The sequence below is a fragment of the Aotus nancymaae genome, unplaced genomic scaffold (genome assembly GCF_030222135.1).
Source record: "Aotus nancymaae isolate 86718 unplaced genomic scaffold, 86718_ANA_hifiasm-v0.15.2.pri h1tg000099l, whole genome shotgun sequence".
NCBI classification, from domain to species: domain Eukaryota; kingdom Metazoa; phylum Chordata; class Mammalia; order Primates; family Aotidae; genus Aotus; species Aotus nancymaae.
The window spans coordinates 6,915,643-6,928,057 of record NW_026988514.1 but is presented as its reverse complement, the minus strand read 5'-3'; the positions used below and the strand labels follow the sequence as shown (position 1 = coordinate 6,928,057).

At 45.2% G+C, this 12,415-nt stretch overlaps 1 pseudogene; it reads right to left on the bottom strand.

Annotated features, from left to right (window-relative positions):
* Positions 1-388: 388 nt before the first annotated feature.
* The window catches only part of LOC105707576 (potassium/sodium hyperpolarization-activated cyclic nucleotide-gated channel 4-like), a 43,900-nt pseudogene continuing 31,873 nt past the window's right edge, over positions 389-12,415 (bottom strand).

Here is a 12,415-nt window from a genome sequence, read left to right as displayed (position 1 = left end):
GGCAGTGGGGGAAGGACACTCATGAAGCACCTCCCAAGCCAGCTCCTGACCCTGAGATCACCCAGACTCTGAGGGGATTGACCCACAGAACTCACTTAGCTCCACAGAGAGGAACCTGGAGGCCCAGAAAGGGCTGGCCTGGCTTGGGTGCGAAGACTCCCAGCAGAAGAGCCCAGATGTCCTCACTTCTCTCCCAGTATGGTGCACCCAAAACATGCAGCTCCATTTTTTTTTTTTTTTTTGAGATGGAGTCTCTCTCTGTAGTCCAGGCTGGAGTGCAGTGGTGCAATCTCAGCTCACTGCAACTTCCGCCTCCCAATTCCCACTTCAAGTAATTCTCCTACCTCAGCCTCCCAAGTAGCTGGGATTACAGGCACAAGCCACCATGCTCAGCTAATTTTTGTATTTATTAGAAGAGACAGGGTCTCACTGTATTGGCCAGGCTGGTCTCGAACTCCTGACCTCTGGTGATCCACCCACCTTGGCCTCCCAAAGTGCTGGAATTACAGGTATAAGCCACCACCCCATTTGCAGCTCCATTTTAATGAGCAGCTGCTGTCCTTTTTCAGCTGCTATGGGCCGGCTTTGTCCAGGCTGTAGCCTCTGGGCAGCTTGAATCCAGCTGGCAAGTGAGGCACGTGCCTGGAGAACTGGAAGAACACTGGGACTTCATGCCTCACTTTACGGGGCAGCAAATGGAGGCCAGAGAAGGCAAGACACATGGCCAGGGATGCACAGGAGCAGGATGAGAAACCAGGCCTTGCTCCCACCCTGCACTAGGAGGCCCACGCCCACCTATTTCAAAGGAGTCCATAGGCCAGGGGTGGGACTCATCTGTGCATGGAGGGCCCAGGCTGGTTCTTTCCAGGAGGGGCAAAGACCCTGGTCAACACTGCATCAGGGATGGACAAATGGCATCTACTCAGCAAGTGGGGGCGGGGGAGGTGGCAGCTTTCTTAGTTCTTGGGCTTCACTGGGACTTCCTGCTAACAAGCCTGGCCCCTGGCCCCATGTGGACACTCTCCCAGGGCAGAGGCCATGGCCAGCCAGTCTGAGCTTCTCCAGACAGGCCAGCAGAGGTATCCACATGGCTGGAGCCAGCTGGCACTGAGCACACGTTCATTTGTTCTTTCAGCAGCTACTTACTGAGCCTGGGCAGACAGAAGATGACCCATCCTGGATGCAGGCTATGAAGAATATAAAGCAGGGTAATGGGAATGAGAGTGACTGGGGCTGGTTCAGTGGGGACATCATGCAAATGTAGTTGGGTGCTGGGGAAGCCTGTCTGCCGAGGTAGCTAACAAGGAGAAGCCAGATGTGCTGACAGCTGTCTAGGGCGAGGGAGCAGCAGAGCAAAGGTCCTGTGGCAGGAATGGGCTTGGAGTGTTCCAGGCAGAAGAAAGACCAGCATGAGTGAGCCAGGAAAATGCAAAGGCTACATGCAGCCTGGGGCATGAGATCCATTCCCAGTGCAGGAAACTGGGATTTGAAGCAAAGTTTGGCATGGTTGATACTTTCAGAAGAGTCGGTCTGAAGCGGCCCCTGATGCCAGGTTGAGAAGGTGGGACTTCCTTCTGTGGGAGAAAGGAGGCCCAAAGAGGCTTTTCAGCAGAGAGCTTGCAGGTGGCTCTCCAGCTGCGGGAGCCAGCCACTCCTCCGGGAGCTGTGTGGGTGCTGGGCACCATCAAGACGGCTCCACTCCTCCCAGCTGTGAGATTTGGGACAGAGTCGCGGGCCCCAATTCTCTGTTTTCTTCTCTGCAAAATAAAGATGAAATTTTAGAGAATAACAAGCTACTCCAGCCAAACACCCTGCAAAAAGTGGCTTGTTCCCACTCACACCATCAAAGGCTGAGCGGGGAGCCTGGACTTCCACCCTGGCCAGGCTGTAATTAGGTGCCCAGTCTCCCTGTGGCCCTGTCAAGTGGTATCAGAGAAGGCTCAGTGAGGGGCCAGGACCTTCACCTCCACCAGGCGATAACCAGCCCCTTCCGCCCCATGGTGTCAGTGGAGGCTGCACAGGGAGCCGGAGCCCTCGGGGGAACCTGGACTCCTACGCCCACCTTCCACACTGTGCCTGCCAGAGTGGTGTCAGAAGCCGCCAGCTAAACCAGAAGGTTTCAACTCAGATTCAGAGTCTCATAACATACTGCTCAAATAACACGATACAGGAGCTCGGCAGCAGCACGGGGGGAATAAAGGAACACATCTGTGAACTCCAAGAGAAACTATAGGAATTATTTAATCTGAACAACAAAGCTACAATAGACTGAAAATGAAAACAAAAAGAACAATCCCTCAGAAACCTGTGAGACTGTAATAAAAGATCTAATTCATGTTATTGAGTCTCAGCAGAAGAAGAGAAAGAGGTGAGCCTTAAAAAGGACTCAAAGATACAATGGTTGAAACTCCCTAAATCTAGCAAAAGATATACACTTATGGATTCAAGAAGCTGACTTACTCAAACAGGACAAACCAAATTCACACCATGACACATCATGGTTAAACTCCCGAAAAATAAAAACAAAAAATCTTAAAAGCAGTTGAGAGAGAAAAGAGCCCTTCCTACCTATAGGGAAAAAAGTAAGAATAACAACAGATTTCTCATTAGAAAGCACAGAGGTTAAAAGTGGCTCATTTTTCAAATGCTGAAAGAAAATAGCTATCAACTCAGAATTCTACTTCCAGTAAAACATTCTTCAGGAACAAAGGAAATTAAGATATTCTCAAATGAAGGAAAAGTAACAGAATTTGACAATAGCCACTTGCCCTAGGATAATTAAAGGCAGTTCTCTAAACAGAAAGAAAATACTAAAATAAGAAATCTCAAAGCATCAGAAAGGAAGAGAAAAACAGTAAGTGTAAAAAATACTGGTCAACATTTCTTTCTCATTGTCACTTTTCTAAGTTATGTTTGACAGTTGTCACAAAAATTACTCTGTCTGATGTATTTCTGTATGCATACTGAGAAAATATTTAAGATGACTGTATTATAAATATAGGAGGGTACAATAGCGTGAAGGGTTATGAGTTTACTATATTTAAACTGGTAAGATATTAACATCAGTACACTAGATTATGTATATACACTGTAATACATCAAATAGCCATTTAAAAATCTATACAAAAAGATACACTCAAAACACATTATAGATAAACCAAGATGGAATTCTAAAGAACTTTAAATAACCCATAGGAAGGGGAAAAAAGCTCAGATAAACTGAAAATAGTGAGAACAAACAGAAAACCAAAGCAAATAATAAAATGGACAAATTAAACCCTAAACATATCAATAATTACATAAAAATACAAATGGTCTAAATATACCAATTAAAAGACAAAGTTGGATAGAATAAATTAAAATATGACCCAGCTATATGCTGTCTATAAGAAACTCACTTCAAATATAATGCTATCGGTAGGCTGGAAGTAAAATGATGAAAAAAAGATATCTCAGGCTAACATCCATCGGAATAATAAGTATATTAATACCAGATAAAGTACATTTTAGAGCAAAGAAGTTTACTGGAGACAGAAAGGAACATTATATAAGGATGAATGGGTCACCCACCAAGAAGACATAGCAATTCTAAACTTGTATGCACCAAACAAGAGACAAAAAACGTGAAGCAAAAGCTGATCAAACTAAAATGAGAAATACATAAATTCACACCTCTTTCAACAATTCTAGAACTACTGCTTCAACATAGAACTACTTTCAACAATTTATAGAATTAGTAACAGAAAATTAGCAAGGATACAGAACAACACCATCAAAGAACACTATCTGTTCAACAGATGGAGAAAACCCCACGCAACAACAGTAGAATACATGTTCTTTTTAAATGCCCATGGAACCTATTCTAAAATAGACTTTTTTTAGGCCTTAAAATGAACCTCAAAACTTTAAAAATAACTGAACTGATGTAGAGCATGTTCTCTGACTGCAATGGAATTCAACTAGAAACCAACAATGGAAAGATAATAGGAAAATCTCTAAACAATTGAAAACAAAACAACACATTTCTAAATAATTTATGACTCAAAGAGGAAATCTCAAGGGATATATAAACATATGTTGGACTAAATGAAAATGAAGATGCAAATGAAAATTAGTAGGACACCGCTAAAATAGTGCTGAGAGCATGATGGATAGCACTAAATGCCTACATCACAGAAGAGGAAGCATCTTAAATCATTAATCTATGTTCACACCTCAAGAATCTAGGCAAGAGCAAAATAAACCCAAGGCAATCAAAAGGGAATAACAAAAATAAAGGCAGACACCAATGACATTTAAAACAGAAAAGCTATAGGCAAAATAAATGAAACAAAAAGTAGATTCTTTTAAAAGATGGATAAAGTTGACAAACCTTTAGCAAGACTGACAATGAAAAAAGAGAAAACACAAATCATCAGTATTGTGAATGAAACAAGATATCACTTCAGACCCTGAAGATTGAACGACTCTACACACGTAAATTTGACGACTTACATAAAATGTGTGTGTCCCTCCAAAACCAACTACAACTTACTGAATGTGAAATAGATATTTCAAATAGCCTATAGCCATTAGTAAATTTGAATTCAAATTAACAGCAATTCTATACAGTCTTTTCCAGAAAATTGAATAGGAGCAAATGCTTCCCAATACTATTGCCAGTATTACTCTCATAAAAAAGTAAGTCTGTCTTAGTCTGTAACTGACTGATAAATAAACAGCATTCAGACTGGGAAGGAAATAATAAAACTGCGCCTGTTTGCTAATGACATGATTCGTCTGTAACAGACTAAGAACGTCTTAAAAAAGAAAACCATAGGCCAATATTCCTCATGAATATATTCTTAACAAAATATTGGCAAATAAAACTCAGCAATATATAACAATAATTATAAACCGTGACCAAGTGAACTTTATTGCAGGGATGCAAAAGCAGTGTCAATAGGTAAAAATCAGTCCATGTAATCCACTTTATAAACAGGTTAAAGAAGAAAAATCACACAATCATATTCATTGAGGCAGAAAATGTATTTGACAAATTTCAGCACCCTTGAGGGATGGGGGCATGGGGAATGATGGGCTGTTTAATGGTCTGGGCTTTCCTCTGTGTTGGTGAAAATATTCTGGAACTAGACAGTGGTGATAGTTGCACAACATTGTAAATGTCCTAAATGTCACTGAATGTACAGTTTATACTGCTTAGAATGGTAAATTTTAAGTTATGTGTATTTTATGAAAATAAAAAATTAAATTCAACACCTATTCATAAAGAAACTCAGAAAAATAAGAACAGAGGGAAATGTCCTCAACTTCATAAAGAACATTGACAAAAACCTAACATTTAAATTATAGCTAATGGTGAAAGACTGGATAGTTTCCCCAAAGATCAGGAGAAAGGCAAGGGTGCTTCTCTTGCCACTTCTGTTCAGAAGCATACTAGAGTTTCTAGACAGTGCAATAAAGCAAGAAAAAGAAATAAAACGTATTCAGGCTGGACAGGAAGCAATAAAACTTCCCCTGTTTGTTAATGAGATGATTTATATATATATTAATATATATATTAATTTCTATATAGGAAATTCTAAGAAATTTACAAAAAAAGGCCAAAAAAGCAAAAAAAACAAAACCAAAACAAAACTATGAATAATAAGTGAGTTCATCAAAGTCTCTGGATAAGATGTAAACATACAAAGAAACCAATGAATTTCTTTACACTAGCTTGAACACAGGGACACTGAAAATAAAAATTATAGTAACTAAAATTAATGAAATACTTAGGTACAAATTTAACGAAACATGTTCAGGACTTGTATGCCAAAAACTAGAGAACGGTGATGAAAGAAATTTAAAGAAAATTTTAAAAAATCTAAATAAATGAAGAAACATAATGTGTTCATAGACTGGAAGTCTCAACATGGGAAGATATCAATTCTCCTTGTTGCTTTTCAGGTTTAACACAATTTCTATCAAAATCTCAGCAAGATTTTTTGAAGATAGAGATGTTCTAAAATTTACACGGAAATGCAAAGGAACTGGGATAGCTAAAACAGTTTTGAAAAAGAATAGAGTGGGAGGAGTCACTCTATGTGATGTTAAGATATTATTTAGCTACCATTATAAAGACTGTGTAGCATTGGTAGAGAGTGAGTTACATGGATTAATGGAATAGAAGAGAGAACCCAGGAATAAACAAACCCACACCAATAGGTCCAGCTGATTTTTGACAAAGGTGCAAAAATAATTCAATGGAGCAAACACAGTGCTGGAGAAATCAGACATTCACAGGGAAAAACCAACCTAACAGAAACCTGAACCCCAACCCAATTCTCACACCTGATTTTTAAAAATTAACTTTAAAAGGATAATGGAGTTACATGTAAAATTTAAAACTATAAAACTTTTAGCAAAAAATAATAGAAACTTTTCAGGATTCGGGACTAGGCAAAGTGTTCTTAGATTTGATGCCAGAAGGAAAATCCATAAAAAGAAAAATTGATAAGTTGGATTCATCAGAATGAAAAAGTTTTGCTCTGCAAAAGATCCTATTAAGTGGATGAAAAGACAATCTACAGACTGGGAGAAAATATTTGCAAACTATATATCTGACAAAGAAATAGTCTAAAATATACAAAGAATTCTCAGACACAACAAAAACTCCAGTTAGCAAACAGGCAGAAGTAAAGAGATATTCCACCAAAGAGATGGCAAATAAGCACATAAAACTGAGTGCCAGCAATGTGTAAATTAAAACCACTACACACTTACCAGAATGGCTAAAATAAAAATAAAGAAAATAGTAGCTGGGAGCAGTGGCTTACACCTGTAATCCCAGCACTTTGGGAGGCTGAGGTGGGTGGATCACCCGAGGTCGGGAGTTCAAGACTAGCCTGGCCAACATCAGCGAGACCCCATTTCTATTAAAAATACAGAAATTAGTGGGGAGTGGTGGTGGGGCCTGTGATCCCAGCTACTTGGGAGCCTGAGGCAGGAGAATCACTTGAACCCAGGAGGCAGAGATTGCAATGAGCTGAGATTGCACCACTGCACTCCAGCCTAGGTGACAGAGCAAGACTCTGTCTCAAAAAATAAATACATAAGGCCGGGCGCAGTGGCTCATGCCTGTAATCCCAGCACTTTGGGAGGCTGAGGTGAGTGGATCACGAGGTCAAGAGATCGAGACCATCCTGGTCAACATGGTGAAACCCCATCTCTACTAAAAATACAAAAAATTAGCTGGGTGTGGTGGCGCGTGCCTGTAATCCCAGCTACTCAGGAGGCTGAGGCAGGAGAATTGCCTGAAGCCAGGAGGCAGAGGTTGCAGTGAGCCGAGATCGTGCCATTGCACTCCAGCCTGGGTAACAAGAGCGAAACTCTGTCTCAAAAAAAAAAAATAAATAAATAAATAAATACATACATAAATAAATAAATACACCAGCAAATGCTGTCAAGGATACAGATAAGCTGGATCACTCATGCATTGCTGGTGATAATATAAAATGATAAAGGCACTCCAGAAAACAGTTTGTCAGTTTCTTCAAAAACTAAATATGCCACTACCATATGACCCAGGAACTGCATTCTTGGGTATTTATCAGAGAAATGAAGACATGCTTACATAAAAATCTGTACATGAAAGTTCATCGCAGCTCTTTAGGAAGTAGCTGAAAACTGGGAACACCCCAGATGACCTTTATTTGTTCAACGGTTTAAACAAACAATGGTACATCCATACCATGGAATACTGCTCAGTGGGAAAAAGGACCAAACTCTTGTTACATGAATCAACCTAAGTGAACCTGCTGAGAATCATGCCTTGTGAAATAGCCAGCGCCAAAACATTACACACTGAATGATTCGATTTATATAACATTCTTGAAATGATAACAGTAAATGAAAATGGTGAAATGTGACTAAGGTTTAATAGAAATGTGGACCAGGTAAGGGTCTCGGCTCCCGTGGGTGAGGGCAGGGCAGGGTGGGGACAGGGATTCCTCTCCCCGAGGGAGCTGGGTGGGAAGTGGCTGTGGCTATAAAAGAGAAATGTGAGGGATCCTGGTAGGAAGGGGATGTTCTGTCTCTCCACGGTATCAACGTCAGCATCCTGGTTGTGACATTGTAGTATAGTTTTATAAGATGTTACCTTTGGAGGAAAGTAGGGGCAAAGTATACAAGATCTCTCTGTTTTACTTCTTAGAACTGTGTGTGGATCTACAATTATTTCAAAATAAAAAGTTTAATTAAATAAAAAAGAAATTACTAAAAAAGTTGCCTAGAAGATTTAACAAAACTAAACCAATTTGTGAATTTAATGACATCTTATAAAACATCTGATTTTATTACTTAATTGTTAAACTTCATCCATGCAATATGTAGACATTGCCTGAAACATTTCAACATATTACGAGGTTTATAAAGAAAAATGACAGTCCCCTGCCCTAATCCCCATCCCTAGAAGCATTCCATGTGAGTCTGTTGGCTGTTCCTTCTCACATTTACTTTTATGATTCTAAGTAAAATGCTTACACTGCTGGTTCTTGATTTTTTTATTTTAGGCGTGAACTGAATGATGGACTTCTTCCCGGGGTAAATGACAGTCCTGTTCCCTTACATCCCCTCCCACAGCCCCCTCCTACCCCCACAGGCACACACCCTTCCCTCTCTACTTCCTTCCAATGGAATTAGATCATTATATTGGGTCAAATTAAAGTTTGAAACGGGACTCATTCTCTGTGGTGAGGGAGCTGCTGTTGAGACCCCAGGGAGAGAGGAGGCTGGTGACTGGGGAGGGTGACTGGGATGCAGAGAAGGAGCTGTGGCTCTGAGGTAGGCATTGATGACAGAGAGGCTCCTAGTCTCTGGCCTGGGTGTCTGGAAGATCGGAGGCTTGGAGTGGAGAGGGCCAGGCATGAGGGGTGTGGGGTGTACAGGGAGGCATGAAATAAACCATCTGGATCTGAGAGAGGAGGTGGGGCTGCTGATGCCACGCAGGCCCCACTGTGCAAAGACGGACACAGAGCCTGTGGGGCCAGGTGGTGAAACCACAGCACCGGGGCCCAGACAGAAGGAGAGTCTGGGGTGGAGGCCTGGCCACTGGGGACTGCAGGGTGTGGTGACTGGGAGAGACCAATGTGCAGGTCCTCCCTGGATGGACCTACCTTTTCCTGGTACTGCGCCGGGAGGAGTCCAGGGACTGGATGAGGGCAGTGGCATGGCCGATGAATATGGCATAGCAGGTGGCACCCACGATCATGCTGAGCATCGGACACACCCACCGGCACCTGCCACCCTCAGCAGATGTGGAGCATGTGGCTCATGGCCTTGAAGAGCACATAGGAGTACTGCTTCCCCCAGGAGTTGTTCTGTGGACAGACAGATGGGTGGTGGCAATGGATGAGAGGGAAGGCCCTTCTTACTAGCAAGAAAAGTCCCTGCCACCTCCTCCCCTCAACCTAACTTTCTCAGTGGCTGGGCCCAGGGCTCCCTGACCTTGCTGTTGGCTGAAAACCTTGGGTGAGGGGCAGGAGGCCCACAGAGGCAGCCTGTGCTGTCAGCTAGTCCCCGACTTGCACCTTCCTCTTGCAGTGGGGGCAGGGATCAGACTGGAAGCCCCAGTAAAGGTATGGAAGCCAGCCCCTGGCCCCGTCCCCAGTCCCTATGGGGCAGCTTGGCACTTCCTGGCTATAGCAAAGGCCCAGGGCTGAGCCACCCTGCTGTCCTTCCCTTGCTAAAACAGCTCCACCCCTACCCCGTAAACAGCTGCCAAGTGAAGCCCATTTCCCCACTGACCTCAATTATAAAACCAGATATGCTTCCCCCTGGGGGGACAAGCTCTGGCAGACTGAGCCAAAAAACACTGTCCTCATTTTGGGTGAGCAAAAGTTAAAGCTATGAGCTACCTGGCCTCTTGCAGGAACCCTGCCTGCCTCTGCCAGGGCTGAGGCCACCAGTTCTCCTCCCACTACCCCCAAGGCAAACTCTCTGGAACACACAAGGTGTGGGGACAGGAGGAGGGAAGCTCTTGGCTATTTTTGTATACAAAGCCAGCCAGTGTCTCAAGGAAGGCTCAGCGTGGGAACACTGGGATGGGAAGGGCCATCTCGAATTTAGTGCATGTGTGGGCCTGCCACCCTCACACAGAGAAAACACTGTCCCAAATGAAGGCCAGCTGAACCAGACAGATGCCAGCACCGGCCACCTTCATGGTGTCTTTCTGCTCACAGGGCAGATGCCTGAGCCACAGTGCAGAAACCTACCCAGGCCCACAGAGCACCTGCTGGAGGCCCAGTCCCCAGGGGAAGGCCCAGGAGCCCGTGAGCCTCGAGCCATATTCAAGGTCAACCAGACTGCCCTGAGCAGAGCTGAGCTGGCTCCTCGGGTCTGGTGGCTCAGTCTAGACCGGAGTGGGGGCCAGCAGGGCTGATCCCCAGTGGTGGAAGGAGCCTAGGTTCCCAGCCTTGGGGAACAGGGCAGGCCCCCGGCAGCCTCCAGTCAGTGCTTCTGGCCTTTACAGCGGAGCCTCTGGGAACAGGGAATTCAATCCATATGGCTGATTCATTTACACTTAGCTCATCGAAAGGCTGTTTTGTAAAGGCCTGTTTGACGCTGAAAGACGCCTCAGGGTCTCTTTCACCTCTTTGAAAGCTGATTCTTCCTCCTCTGGGGCCCTGGGAATTTGCCTTCAGACAAAACCAAACTGACTGGGAGGGAGCCTGGGAAAGGCAGGGGTTCACCAGAGACAGAGAAAGGCTCATAGCTCCAGGGGGTCTTCCATCCAGCCTGGAGCCCACCTCATCCACAGGAGGACTGGAAACTCTGCCCTGTGGCTTCTGAGGCCCCAAGTCCAACTTCTCTTCCCCACCCTGACCCACTCACAAGGCTGCAGAGATAGGGTGGGGTCAGGCTCCAGCCAGCCTGCCGTCCCCTGTGGGACTCCACCTGGGAGCAGGATATGCCGGGGAACGGGGGCAGCCCAGCTCTGCTGCTGGAGTAGCAAGTGGCCACGCACTATCTGGGAGTCTGCGTGGGCTGCAAATAGTACCCTCGAAGGCATCTGTTTTCTTGGGCTCAACTTTTTTTTTTTTTTTTTTTTTAATTCATTTTGACATGGGATCTTGCTCTGTCACCCAGGCTGGAGTGCAAGTGAGCTCAAGGGATCCTCCTGCGTAGCAGGCATATGTGCTTGCCAGCACACTCGGCTAATTTTTAAAAAATAAATTCTATTTATTTTCCATAGAGTCATGAGTCTTCCTATGTTGCTCAGGCTGGTTTCCAATTCCTGGGCTCAAGCGATCCTCTTGCGCTGGAGTAATCAAAGCACTGGGATTACTGGTATGAGCCACTGCACCCAGCCTCAGGCTCAGCTTTTAAGGACTTAGCTTCTAGGGGTCAGAGGCAGGAGGGCAGGAGCTGCCAGCCCAGCATTAGCACACTTGGTACAACCTGAGACTGCCAGGTCTTAGTCTCCCTGGGTAAAATCAAGGCCAAATATTGAGGCTCCCAGTTGCAATGGAGGCTGTGAGAAGGTGGAGGTACCAGCTCCCAACCCAGAGCTGTGAATGGATTCCTGGACTGGCCGCACATGATTGGGCTTATACTGGGTAGAGCTACATGCCCCTCAGTGCCAGGCAGCACTCAGGTGCCTACATGCTGGAACTCAGAAGTTCCAAGTTCACATTGCCTCCCTACCTCTGGAGAGCCCTTCTATGGCCCAGAGAGAGGGCCGGGCTGGGCGCACTCACCAACCATGTTGTTGATGGACACCCAGCAGTCGTCAGGAAGTCCTGCAGCATGGGCACCAGGACCTGCAGGCAGCCGTCCTAGTGGCAGAGCAGGAGAATCATGCCAGTGAGGTTCATGATGTGCACCACAGCGCTGGCCAGGTTGTACATCACGTGGAAGATCTGCTGGCAGAGGAGAAGTTGGCGGGGATAGGTGAGCAGCCGGGAGGGGCAATGGCCCCTTTCCCTGCCCTGCAGCTGCTGGTGGACACTGCTCTACATGGACTCCACAGGGCACCCGCTTGGTGTAAGTCCAGGAAGGGGGTGGGGTGGGAAGGCATCAGTCCAGGCCTCGGAAGAGGAAGACTGCAGGCTGCAGGGTCCCACAGGGACATCTGACATCTGTACAGATGGGGGGTCTTCCTGAAAGGTCTAACCATCCAGGACATGTGGAAGGACACCTAGAGCGGCATGCAGCCCAGAAGTGGGCAGATAAGCCACTTCCTCAGCTTGCCTGGAGTGTGAGGACACCAGGGAGAAAAGCCTGCCACCCTGAGGCTCCTCAGGGAACCAAGGTCTGCAGACATGCCAGGGATGTGTTTCCCTAAATCTATCACTAAATTCTCAAGACCCACACAGGGCAGGCATGGAACTGCAGAGGAAGCAGCACAGGCTCAGGTCCCAAGTTCAGGCAGACC